The sequence below is a fragment of the Cibotium barometz genome, chromosome 25 (assembly GCF_041138505.1).
Source record: "Cibotium barometz isolate CiBa-2024 chromosome 25, ASM4113850v1, whole genome shotgun sequence".
Taxonomy (NCBI): Eukaryota; Viridiplantae; Streptophyta; class Polypodiopsida; order Cyatheales; family Cibotiaceae; genus Cibotium; species Cibotium barometz.
The window spans coordinates 5,804,952-5,819,525 of NC_141070.1; positions in this window are offsets into that span (position 1 = coordinate 5,804,952).

Genomic DNA, 14,574 nt, shown 5'->3' on the forward strand with positions numbered 1-14,574 from the left:
TTAGAGGCAAAATCACTAAAATACCTTCACAAATCTCCTTCGCAGCTTCTCCTTAATGATGACAACTCGATTTTGCATCCCCTATAATGTAAATCTTCACTTCAATCTTGACGATGGTGGCTCCATTGCATCTCCCTTGATGCAATCTTCAATTGGCAGCTTCTAGTCTCCATCTTCTAATGAAAATCTCTCTCAAATCCTCACAAATGCAAATATAAATGATAATATAAGTGTGCATAATTTTTTTTCTTAAATAAAATGCTAATACATAATGAAATGCTTAATCAAATAACCTCATAAACAAGAAAATTTTACATAGATATTCACCATGACCAAGAGCTCACCCAAGCTCTGATACCATGTTAACAATCCTAATATGGGAGTGATCATGGTGATAGACACAAGATTAAGCATAAGATTAAGGTGGATTATACCACACTAAAAACTCCATGACTAGAGAGAGAGAGAGAGAGATTGCACACTCAACACAAGTTCTCTATCGCATATCATGAATGAACCATATAATGATATGGGCCTTCTAGCCTTATCCCACTTTACACATCATCATCCATGTGACACTTCCTTTTCCACTCTTTTGGTCAACACTCACACACCATACAATATCACATGTGGCATTCTTATCTTACCACAATATCTTGCACCTCTAGGGTGCTTCTCCACATACAACACCATGATTACATCTCTCAACACCCCCTCTTAATCGGGGTGTTCTACAACTCACCCGTCACCCATATCAATGTAGCATTACATAGCCGCAATCGCTACCTCTCAACAAAAATGTCATTTTCGATTTCAAGCAAGTCCTAAGTGAATGACTTTGAAAAATAGTGTTAAAATTAGGCTATATTTCAAGGATCTTCTATCTAGTAAAAATATTATTTTATAAAATCTTCACAAAATTTGAGATGACTCATAAAATTTCATAAGTTTAGCTCAAGTGGAGCACATAAATAACTGATAATATCATGAAACTTTAAAGGTTTCTGTTCATTGTAATAATTGAAGTAATAGCACTTTTTAACCAAGAGATTATGCTTTTAACCTTTTTAATTTGGAAATGGAGAAATTTTTCTTCTCATAGAAGCGCGGCATGAGCCTTTTTGCTTACAGAGGTGATGGATGACTAGCCTAGGTAGGGAAGAGCAAGGGTGTTCTTCATGCTTCTGATGACTAACCTTTGCTCAATTAGAGGATTCAAAATTTTGTGCTTTCATTTTTTGTGCAGGCCGCACCATGAAGCCATGAGAGAGACAGAGAGAGACAGAGAGAGACAGAGAGAGAGATTCTCGTGGAGTTTTCACTGATCAAAATGAAGTAATCAGGAAGCAAACGAGATGAAATGATTACTCTGAAGCGTAGCGTCGAGAGTGAAATGATTAATCTTAAGCGATCGAGTCGGGAGTTAATACAAGGTAGCCTTAGAGGGCTTGCATCAAATTTGGCCAATTTTAAGGCTCTCCACTTAAAAAAAACAAAACTTTGGATTTTTTTTCGCTGTTAGACAATTTGCCAATGATTGATTGATCGGCCTCATTTTACCAATCATTGTTTTTTTTAAAAAAAAATCTATGATATTGAAAATGTTTTTCCGAGACTTCTCAGCTATAATAATTTTCAAATGTGCAATTTTAAAAAAATCATAATCAAAGTTTAATTAGAAAACTATGACGCAGCTTGAATTATAGAGCTTTAAAGTTTTTTTTAATTATTGATTCCAATAATATATGTTCAACGTAAAGTATTCAGAGCTAGGTCAAGGAGTGGGTTATAGTAACATGTGGTTTTGCATGCACTTGTACATTGCTGGGTGATCGTTTGGAGGCTTGGGCTCAAGGAGTGGATGAGGGCGTTGGTGATTGTGGGGATTGGGAGCCAGAGGATCTAGAGGAGGTTATGAACCTCTCTTGTGAAGTTGAGGGATGCAAAGAAACTGCGCCTAGATTAGATTGCAGTGCGGTTAAATGCTCAGACGCAAAAAAGACAGGCGGATCAGTGTGCAAGGTATGTACAAGAGTATCTTCAAAGCTGATTAGAAGACAGGTAGGTCTTTTCTCAATGTGCAATGGCATTTTATTCTACCCTGGGAGACCAGACCTAGGGAAATGGCTTCAAGAGGATATATTTCATGATAAAGTGGTTTCTCATGTCTTGATTTTTTAATGTCTTGCTCATGAAAGGTCAGGTTGTCTTTGATCTCTTTTCGAGAGCCCCTTTGTTCATGGGACATAAACTAGTTCATGCCTTGCCCTCCTTCGATCCTCTGTTCGATGTAAATAAGAGCAGCCATACCCCCCTAGTTTCACTTTTTAAAGGGAATATTCTCATACTCTCTCTTACTTTTTGACTTTTCTCATACTTTCTTACTTTTTGAATTTGTTATCTTCACTCTCTACAAATTGAATCTTTCTTGTCAGTTTGAAATCTCCTTCCTCATTAACTCCCACCATATCTCCCTTCCACATCAGCAAAATATTCTCGTATTTAGGTGGGCCCCAAAAAGAAAAAAGTTTTATTTTTTTATTTTTTTACATTTTGAGGTGGAAAAAGCACCACACCCAACCAATATGTATGATAAAAATATATTTTTCCCTCCAAAAAGCTTGTAATTCAAGGGTCATGTCAGAAGCCTATCTCAGGAGTGTTGCCATATATATATGGGCAGTGATGTGTGTGAACACACTTAGGACCGCCGGGGCACTTTTTCCCTCTTTAGGAGGTTTTTTCCCCCGGCTTGTATATACGCCCATCCTTCTAGGGCTAACTTATCTTTTGTACATTGACACAATCTAATACACTTTGTGTTGTGTGCATTCTTGCTTCTTCTCCAAGCTTTGTGTGCTTTCCTGCAACCCTAATTCCAACAATTGGTATCAAAGCAGGCATCGGCTCCCAGGGCTACGTCGCCAGCACCCTCCGACTCACGTTATTTGATTGAGGTGAGTTTTCATGAGCGCTTGCAGGTCCCTACACTCTGCAAATAAGCCCTTAGTGCTTTGCGTTCTCAGAATTAGCATCTGAGGTCGTTTCTGGCTCCGTTTTTGCATTCAAGTTCTGCACAGGTGTTTTCGTCATTTTCTGCAAAAATTTCGACAGTGCAGTTTTCTGCAAAACAGGCATACGTGCTCTATTGTGGACCGTACTACATAGCACAAGTTGTCTTCTACTCAGTCTTTGCTTCATTACAGGTAGCTTTGCATCAGTTTTAGTCAGTGGCCATGGCTGATAACAGCAATGTTGTATTTCGCATGTTGTGGGATGGAGACAGCAACTACCCACTTTGGGCATACATGATGCAGCATGTTTTGGTTGCAAAAGGAGTGTGGAACATTGTGCAGGGTATGGATGTACGTCCAGGTTCTGTGGATGTAGGATCTGTTGAGGGTGTTGCAGGTTCTAGCAGCTCTACTGTTGTTGCTGTTTTACCCACTGCTAAACAAGCTCGTTGGGATGGTAAAGATGCGCAGGCTCATGCCTTGATTGCACTTTCTGTCAAACATAACATCACCCCACATATTCGTTCAGCTAAAACAACAAAACAGGCTTGGGATATTCTAGCTGGTTTGTATGCAGGTCGTAAACGAGGCAAAAATCGCTTACCTGCGTAAAGAGCTAGAATTGAAGATTATGCAAGAAGATGATGACATGAATGTTTTTCTTGCTGAGATTAAAGATCTCAAAGAACAGTTGATTTCTGCAGGTGAGATTATTCCTGATCATTCTCTTGTGCAGACTGTTCTTGATGCTTTACCTGAGACATATCAGACTTTTGCTTCCACGTGGAGACTTCTTAATGAGGACAGACCTGATGCTGTCAAGTATGATACTTTAGTGCAAGAAGCATAGTCCAGGCAAAACAGGGCTAGGCAGCGTGCAGTTGATCAAGAATTTATTGCTACCCAGCAGCAGAGAAGAAGTGGTAAGGCAGCCCCTTCCACTATTTCTTCTCCTATTAGTAGGTCTGCAACTTCTTCTCCTTCCACAGGTAGTAACAATAAGTCTGAGAAAGCTCTTGATAAAGGCAAGAAAAAGACCAGGTGAAACTATTGTAAGGCAAATGATCATGTCATTAAGAATTGCCCTAAGCTAAAGGCTAAAGAGGCAAAGAAGAAAGAGTCAAATGCAACCACAATAGCGGATGCTTCTACAAATGCAGATTCTGCAAATGTTGTGCAGGATACAGAATGGGCATTTAGCGTGTATTGCCAGTATGACCCATCTGTACATGATGCATGTTTGGCAGTTTCTGTTGACTCTAATGTATGGTATTTTGACAGTGGTGCTACAAAGCACATTACCTCGCATCGTGATATGTTCACTTGTCTTGAGGCTGTCCCTAATGGGAATACTGTCACATGTGCCAATAATGCTTCTTACCCAGTGATGAAGGGCATTGGTAAAATTATGCTTATTGCTGTAAATGGCAGCGCTTTCACACTTTCAAATGCTTTGTATGTGCCAGGGATAAAGAAGAATCTATTGTCTGTCTCTGCGCTTGCTAGACGTGGACTTGTAGTCAAATTTGTGGATGACAGATGTACTGTTCATGGTGATACGATTATTGTATCTGGCACCTTGTTTTGTGGGCTGTATAGGCTCAATTCTTATGACAAGTGTGTGGAAGATTCAGCAAATGCAGTTTCTGATGAAAAGGCAGTTTCAGATGCAAAACTATGGCATGCTCGTTTTGGTCATCTGAACTTTGCTAGTTTGCTGCGTTTGCAGAAATTTGATATGGTTGCTTCATTGCCCCCTCTTGAGGCACCATTGAAACATGTTTGTGAAGGCTGAATTTTGGGCAAAATGTAGCGTTCTGCGTTTCCAAAGGATGGTTCTGTGTGGGCCAATCGCAAATTGCAACTTGTACATAGTGATGTATGTGGGCCTATGCAAACTTCGTCATTTGGTAAACACTTGTACTTCGTGACTTTCATTGATGATTACTCAAGGCATGCATGGGTATATCCACTGAAGGCAAAGTCCGAAGTGTTTTTGTGCTTCAAACAGTTTTTACTTATGGTTGAAAATGTATCCAATTGTAATGTGGGCACCCTCCGTTCTGATCGAGGGGGGGAGTACATGTCTAAAGAGTTTGATGCATTTCTGGCTAGTCGTGGAATAAAACACCAATATACAGTGCCGTATACCCCTCAGCAAAATGGTGTTGCTGAGAGGAAAAACAAGTCACTTATGGAGATGGCACGATGTATGGTCAAGAGCCAAGCTTTGCCACATGCGTTTTGGCTTGAGGCTGTCATGTGTGTTGCATATGTACTCAACAGGTGTCCCACTAAGGCCTTGCAGTCTATTACTCTATATGAAGCTTGGCATGGCAGGAAGCCTTCTATTGGTCACTTGTGTGTCTTTGGTTGCTTGGTCTATGCTTTAGTGCTTGTGCAACAACGCAGAAAATTGGATGATAAGGCTGTCAAATGCATTTTTGTTGGTTACAGTGCTGAGAGCAAGGGTTACAGATTGTATCATCCGCAGTCAAAGCGTATCTTGATTAGTCGAGATGTTGTTTTTGTGGAAGATGCTGTGCAGCCTTTGTTATCATGTACCAAAGAGACAGGTGTGAGCTCACGGGATGTATTTGATACATTGTTGCATCTGTTTACAGGAAGGTGAGAATTCAAATGTAAGTCCTAATGAGGCAAATATTCAGCCTATGCAGATTTCAAACGACATCATAGATCAGCCTATTTCTAATGCAGATTTACAGGATATAATTCATGAGGATAGGGCTGAAAATGAGCAGGCTAGAGGTATGCCTAAATGGCTGGTACAAACCTTGCGTGATAGTAAAATTGATGCACCTATGTCTAGTCGTACTCGTTCAGGTTTTTAGCATGCCTCTTATGCATCAGATTGTTATGCTTTGGCTGTGTCTAGTATGTGTGAAGAGGAAGAACCTCTTTCATTTGATGAGGCACAAAAATCAAAAAATTGGTTGGCTGCAATGCAAAGTGAATATGATGATATAATGAAGAATGGTACATGGTCTTTGTGTGATTTGCCTATTGGTAAAAAGGCCATTGGATATAAGTCGGGGTTTTTAAGTTGAAACGAAAGCCAGATGGCAGTGTTGATCGCTATAAGGCTAGACTTGTTGCAAAGGGTTATGCTCAAGAAAAGGGCATTGATTTTGATGAGACCTTTGCTCCCACTTGTCGTATGACTACCATTCGTAGTATTTGTGCATTGGCAGCTCATAATGGTTGGAATGTACATCAGCTGGACATAAAGACAACGTTCTTGAATGGAGATTTGCATGAGGAGGTGTATGTATCGCAGCCTCGTGGTTTTGTTCAAAGAGGGCAAGAAAACAAAGTGTGCAAGTTGAAAAAGGCTTTATATGGTTTAAAGCAAGCTCCACGAGCTTGGTATGAAAAGATACATGCATATTTGACTGCACATGGTTTTCAGAATAGTCCAACAGAAAGCACTTTGTATGTTAAACGTGTGGATGATGTACATCTAATCATTGCTCTCTATGTCGATGACATGCTGCTCACAGGACCAAATGAGAGTCATATTGCTGATTTTAAGGCTGATTTAAATGCCTCTTTTGAAATGTCAGACTTGGGGCATTTGCATCATTATTTGGGGATACAATTTAAGCAGTGTACTGTGTGATGGAGGTATTGCTTTGTGTCAGACAAAGTATATTGAGACATTGTTGCGGAGATTTGGCCTTGAAGACTGCAAGCCTATTGCTACTCCAATGGAGACAAGTTTGAAGTTGAGTCTTCATGATGCTGGAGATCACTTTGATGTCACACTCCATCAGACAGCTGTTGGTTGCCTCATTTATGTATGCATTACGAGGCCGGGCATTTAGTTTGCAGTCTCACAGGTGAGCAGGTTTATGCATAGCCCAGGGTCTTAGCATTGGAAGGCAGTTAAACACATCTTTTGCTACTTGAGTGGCACCATACATCTTGGGTTGTTTTATCCCAAGGGGGGATCGTTGCCGCCAGATTTACATGCTTTTTTCGGACTCAGATTGGGCTGGTTGCTATGACACAAGAGTGTCCACAAAGTGGTTTTTGTTTCATGCTCGGTAGCTCATGCATATCTTGGTTGAGCAAAAAGCAACCTACTGTGGCCACTTCTAGTTGTGAAGCTGAGTACAGGGCAGCTTTCACAGCTACGGTTGAGTGTGTGTGGCTCAGACGGCTTATGGCTGACTTGGGTGTTGGATAGGAGTCTGCCACCTCTATCTTCACTGACAGTCAGAGTGCATTGGCAGTTGCGAGAAACCCAGTTTTTCATGCTCGCACAAAGCACATTGAGGTGCATTATCACTATGTCAGAGAGAGACTCTCAGCAGGAGAGATCAGCTTGGTCTATGTGCCAACACAGGACAACCTCGTCGATCTTTTCACAAAGGCGCTTCCTCGTGAGAAGTTCGAAGCTTTTCGCCAAGCTTTGGGCTTGCTCCCCTTTGTGGACTGATCTACTTCGGGCATGGCTCTCCCCTATACATGAGTGCGAGCTCTCGTTCACACCAGGGGCGATTTGTTGCCATATATGTATAGGCAGTGATGTGTGTGAATACACTTAGGACCGCCGGGGCACTTTTTCCCTCTTTAGGAGGTTTTTTCCCCTGGCTTGTATATACGCCCATCCTTCTAGGGCTAACTTATCTTTTGTACATTGACACAATCTAATACACTTTGTGTTGTGTGCATTCTTGCTTCTTCTTCTCCAAGCTTTGTGTGCTTTCCTGCAACCCTAATTCCAACAAGGAGCCAGTACATCCATAACTAACTATCAGGTCCCCACCACAACCCTATAAACATAACTAACTGTCCAGGAACCACTACATCCATGAGATCCCGAAATTGTGGAGACCCTAATTTTTTTTCCATGAGATCCCGAAATTGTGGGGACCTCAAATTTTTTTAATTTTTCTCATAAATGTAATTTATTGATGAAAAACTCCATGTTAGTATATTTGTATATCAAAAATATCATTTTTTACTTAAAAAAATGGATTTGTGTTAAACCTCCAACATCAAAGTTTTAACAATCTCTCTCTCTCTCTCTCTCTCTCTCTCTCTCTCTCTCTCTCTCTCTCTCTTTCTCTTCCTCTGAGGATCTCTCTGCTGCTTAGCTATGGAGCCTTTGCAAGCTGTGTGTGTAGCCCCTTGTGAAGCTAGAAAACGGAAGGTTAATTTACACATTCGTATTCCTGAAGAGTATGGCAGCTCTAAAAAAACCCATCCTACTGATGCACAATCTGTCCAAGCTCGTAAGATAGCTAAGAAAAAAAATGTAGATCTTTGGGTGGTTGATGGTCTCTATCCAATTGACCCTCCATTAAGAGCAAACCCTCCTTTCTGCGATTTATCATCTTTTATGCAATTTGTTGGTGGTGGTGGTGAAGGAGAGTTTGGCTTGTTAGGATACTGCAGAAGATTGACTACAAGTGGAGCTTGGCAAACCCATATTCTCCAATCTCAATTGCAAGCATCACAATTCACCCTTTTACAATGTTAAGAAGGACTTCAAACATCATTAGATAAAATGAAAAAGATCCTCGCAGAGAATATGGAGAAGGATGCAAAGATTCAAAGGCTAGAGGAACTTATCAAATGACTCAAAGCAACACCAAATGGTGCTCGTGAACGTAAAAAGACATTGGCTGGTATAGAATCTCTTGCATTTAAAGGTGGAGCACGGAAGAAAAGGATTCGTACAACAAAGTAAGTAACATAAACTTTCATTATGCACTCAGTGATTTAAACAAAATAGTGATGATTTATGTTCTGCCAGGAATTTTTTGCAAGAGGTGTGTGGTTCTAACGAAGCGGGATGGAACGATTTGGTTAAAGCCATTCTCAATATACCAAGGATATTCTCTCAATTATTACTGACCCTCATCGTCCTAAAATACGCCAAGCTGTTGTCAGCAATGTGGTGAGCGAGATTACCACCTCCATCGATCTTCATTAATTCAACATGCTTGTGATGTGGCTGGAATTAGCATGAAAGGGTACCAAGCAATCCGTCAGGTTGTAAAAGATGCATTTCTAAGACAAGGAATCACTGGCACTTTATTTCCTGCACTCAAGTGATTCACAATGTCAAGCGTATCAATAATGATGATGTACAACGAGCTATAGGACAGTTTTATCACGTTGAGAGCTAGACACAGGGTCGAGTAAAAAGAAAATCAAGACAACAAGTATATAATTTCAGTATGATGTTTACAATAACATCTTTGTTCATATTGAGAGACTACAACAAGCTATGATGAAGTTCTATGGTCTTTCACCAGAAGGTGAGAACTTGCAATTGCTACTATTCATGTTTTTCAGTAGAAAATGAAGACGATTATTTTGTTTTGAATATTATAAATTATCGTTTATTTGCAGTTTTGGGAAGCACACTTTCATTTGTGCTCAAGCTAGATGAGTGCCAAATTGTGAAAGGACGGAAGCTGGAACATATGAGTATTACGCTCATGAATGAGGCCATGATATGTGCATGGGAAAAGACTACCAAACCAAGTTTTAGTGTGTAATATGAGAAAGAGGTCTGGTGGCTTGGTGCATTCAAGGTACCAAAGGAGACACATGAGGTATTGACATGGATGTTTGAAAGGACTCCCTGGATAACAGATATAATCAAAAATCAAATTGATGGTCAACTTTTAGATGTAGAAAACATAGGAAAGTTCAAGGTGGATTGGCATCTTGGGGGAGATTTGAAGACAATCAAATGCATGATGGGTTGTGCTCAAGGTGCGACATCAAGATGGCCTTGTCCATACTGCAATGCTCAGATTGATATTCCTAGGCAGAAAAAGACAAATGGAAAAGGTATGTAGAAGGTTGGTTCTGTTGGGGGAAGGATGCCTCGAAAGGTCCCAAGAAAGGGAAGAAGCAACATGAAGATGCAGTAGATCCAACCGAGTCAACTGATGCAGTAGATCCAACCGAGTCAACTGATGATGAAGATGAGGAACAACCAACAAATGTAAGATGGGTGGAAGGTGTGATGTCTCCTAATATGCAAGGAGAACCAAACAGGAATTTAAATTGGAGCCCCATCATTAATTTTTCACTAAAGAATATTCACTTTTGCACACTTCATGCATTCATAAGAATCTTCGATCGATTGCTTAAGTGCCATATACAAGGTTGCTCAAAAGTTCTCCATGAGTGGAGCAAAGGCAAGGAGATTTTTGGAGAAGCGAGCAAACATAGATAATTCAAAGAAGACTTCGGGACTCTGGAGAGACCTATGTGCAATCACCACAAATGTAGATTGTCCAATGCTAGCTCTTGTAAATATGCGCAAACAGCTTTGGATAAATTTCAATAACATGGTTCACACTATGAATCAAGGTAGCACAACTGCCCAAGAACGAGCAGCATTCCAACAACATATCGTAGAATATACCAAAAGTGTGCTAGGTGCTTGGGGAGAGAGTAAAGTAACACACTATATGGTAAGTTGTATAATAAAAAAATAAACTGGTATTTTAACTGTACTTTTTCTAATTAAATTCTATTGTCATGTGTACAGCACATAGTTTATGCCCATGGTGCGTATTTCATGAACAAGTATGGATTGCTCGACATGCGGAGTACCCAAGGGATGGAGAAATCACATTATAAAGCAAGAGGGGTTTATTTCAAAAATACAAGACATGGAGGTGGAGCTTCTGCAAGAGGAACACGTACAAACTATCTACAAGAGACGTTCAATTAGTTTTATCGTACAATCTTTGGAAGGGTATTGGTTAGGAAGCGGGCCCAACAATCAAAGCTTGCGCAAGAGGCACGCAAGGCTGCAAAAAGTCATGCTCGGCTTGAATGATTGCAGACCAATGCTCCCCATAGGCATGGTGCTTCGTGTGCATGAATGAGGAGACAAGGGAGGCGTTGGGTTGTGCATGCACCAACACAAATCTAAATGTAATAAGGCTAAGAAAATAAGTTTAGTTAGGTTTTTTTTTGCCCTTAAAAAAATATTAATAGTTCCTTCTCTCACTTCATTTTCATTTCACTTTTTTAGAGAGCTTGAGCTCAAGGCCTATGTAGGCACCCACGTAAGGACACCAACACATCACCACATTAGCAATAGGCATAGTTGTACATGGATATAGTACGCACCAAGAACACCGCACGTGTTACCATGCCTTCACAAAACACAGTGCAAGGCACCCAACGACCACATACTGGTTGGAGACACCATGGAAGAGAGTGACCCCTTGGATTCTAGGACACACCCAATGGGATCACCAGAGTCCAACCCTCCTCCCATAGCAACACCAACGCACACACATGCAGGCCCTTCGAGTGGGAGCAAGTGCGTGAAGAAGACCCCACAATGCAGCTACCCCAGAGATCAAGAGAGAGAGGCCGATGATGAGCAGTTTGACTGGGTTGGTGAAAACATTCCTACATTGTGTAGCACCACACAGGTGGCAAGACCCTACTACTAGCACAGGGTCCCCTACCTACCCGAGAGGAACTTGATACACAGGTACCACAACAGCAAGAGGAGGAGGATTCAGACTATGAGAGAGACCAAGAGGAGGTTCCTGCAAGTACGCGCAAGCGTAGAAAGGTCAAGCTCTTCAAGCCAAGGAAGTCCCAACCTTGCCAACGCACCAACACAACACAAAGAGATCCAAGGAGAAGGATGCGCCAAGGGCATAGGGCTCTACAAGAAATCAAGTTTTATTAGAGGAACACTGAGTTTCTGATAAGAAGAGCCCCTTTCGCTTGCACAGTGAAGGAGATTCTCCAATGATATAGAACAGAGTTCTGTGTGTAGGGGATTGCCCTTGAAGCATTGCAAGAAGCCGCCACCGAGGCTTACCTTGTTAGGCTTTTTGAAGACACCAATCTCCAATACATGCAAAGAGGATTATCATTTTTGCCAAGGACATGCAACTAGCTCGGTGTATTCGAGGCGAGCGAGACACGATCTAGAGATCTTAGATGATAACCTGCTTTTTGAAGTAACTCTTTTGTTTCAAACCCCCCTTTGTAACAAGCCTATCTAGCTTTCATTTTTGTAAGCTTTTGATAGTTAAAATTTTAAGTTTCTCTTAGAATGTCTCGGTGTCATCATGTTTGTTTAACATGGAGTGTCTATCATGTGCCAGTTTGTCACCCAAAGCATCAGAAATTCTCCTGGAGGACTGAGGAAGCTGTGCCAGAACAGTGCGAATTTGGCCTTTGCAATGGCGATGTAGGCTGAAAATTTTCACTGTTCTGGCACTTCTCCCCTAGCCACTTAGGATCATTTCTGATGCATTTATAATGAAGTTGAGTACATTGATACATTTATAATGAAGTCGAGTACACTAATTGTGAGAAACAGTAGTTTTACAAGATAAAAACACCTTAATCATGTGTAAAAATACATTGTTTGTCATCCAATGTATCAGAATTGCTCTTGGAGGACTGGGGAAGCGATGCTAGAACAGTGCGAATTTAGGCTCTACAGCGGCGGTGCAGGCTCAAAATTCGCACTGTTCTGGCACTGCTCCCCCAGCCACTCAGGATTATTTCTGATGCATTTATAACGAAGTTGAGTACATTCATTATGAAAAAGAGTAATTTACAAGATAAAAACACCTTTAATCATGTGTAAAAATACATTCTTTGTCATCCAATGCATTAGAATTGCTTCTGAAGGGCTGGGGAAGCTGTGCCAAAATAGTGCGAATTTGGGCTCTATAGCAGCGGTGCAGGCTCAAAATTTGCACTGTTTTAGCACTGCTCCCCGAGGCCCCCAAGGTCATTTCTGATGCATAGACATGGTCTTCGTAGGACCCCATACATCTGAATGTGCATTTCTGCTCACATATTTGTTACGTGGAAATACATGCTTTTTTGCTTTCCAAATTGACATGCTTCACATATTCTCTGCATACCTTCCACCTTGGCAGCCCTGTCACAATTCCTTTAGTCTACATAGACTTCATTCTCTGCACATTCACATGTCCAATATTTTTATGCCAAATGTCTGTGTCTGCAACAATTCCTGAACCATTTGCAAACATCGCAGCACTCATTTCAGGCATGTCTACATTCAACGTAAACATTCTGCCTACTCTGTTGCCTTTTGCAACCAACCTGCACTTGTCTTTAAAGTCTTCAACATAACAACCATCAGCCGAACCTGCAAACCCTGCTCAATCATCTGGCCAACTGAAACCAGATACTTTGTTATGTTCGGAACGTGAAGTACATCTGCAAGGTACTTCACTTTGCCATCCCGCATAGACAATGGCACATCTCCAACATGGGCAATTGGATGAGCAGTGTCATCCCTTGTTTCCACAAAACCTAGTCTTTCAAGTTTTTTCATCTCCTTGAATCACTCCCCATGACTTGTCATGTGGTTTGAAGCACCTGAATCCACATACCATACATCATCTTTTTGTGCTGCTTCAACATTTTCAGACATGGTATTCATGACATGCTGCATAACAAACAACCTTTCATTATCCTCATTGTTTCTGCTTGAGGATGCATAGTTGTTCTGCTGCACTTTCCCATTTTGCATGTCAGCCTGCTTCTTATAACATTCTGCCTGCACATGTCCAGGCTTACCACAATAAAAGCATTCACGTGCATCATTATATTGCCTTTGCCAATTTTCACGTCCTCTTTGACTCCCCCTGCCTCTAAATTTGCCTCTTCCACCTATGTGTTGTTGATGTTGTTGTTGTGTATTCTGGGACTGTTGTTGTTGTTGCTGCTCCATAATTCTGATTACCTGTTCGGCCACCTCCTTGACCGCGTCCACGGCCTCCTCTACCTCGTCCTCTTCTTGAACTTGTGTAGAAGGCCTGTTGCTCTGAACTATTTTTGTTTTGTGAAGACTGTTGGTCTTCACCCAAGCTCTTCTCTTCTATAATCAGCATAGACACCAAATTTGTAAAGTTGGGAATGTTTTCCCGAGTCTGAATAGACGTCTTGAACGCCTTGTATTGTGGCCCGAGACCATGTAGACAGACTTCCACCTTATCATCATCATCTACTACTGACACACCAATAGATGCAAGGGATTCCACAATACCCTTTATCTTCAATGCATAGTCATTCACAGACATGCTCTTTTTCTCCATAGTATGAAGTTCATTCTTCAATTGTATCTTACGTGCCTTGGTATTTGTTTCATAGAGTTTTACCAAGGTGTCCCACGCCTCCTTGGGGGACTTAGCACCCTGAATGTGCCCAATCATGGTGTCCTGTATACTAATGGAGAGCCAATACATAACTTTCCTGGCTCCTTGGTTCCAGTCTTTAAACTCTTTCACATCTGTAGCAGTCGAATTTATGTCCGATATCTCTGGTGCCTCTTCATGCTCACCTTCTATGTAGTCCCAATAGCCCTTTCCCATCAGGAAATTTGTCAACCTGAACCTCCAAGCATGGAAGTTGTTCTTATCAAGCTTCTCAGCCACAATCTAGGTTATGCCATCATTTGACATCTTGCCAGACAGACAAATTTTACCAGAAATAGCACTCTGGTTTGTCCTGCACAAACTGTTGTATTTTCTACAGCGGTACTGTAGTA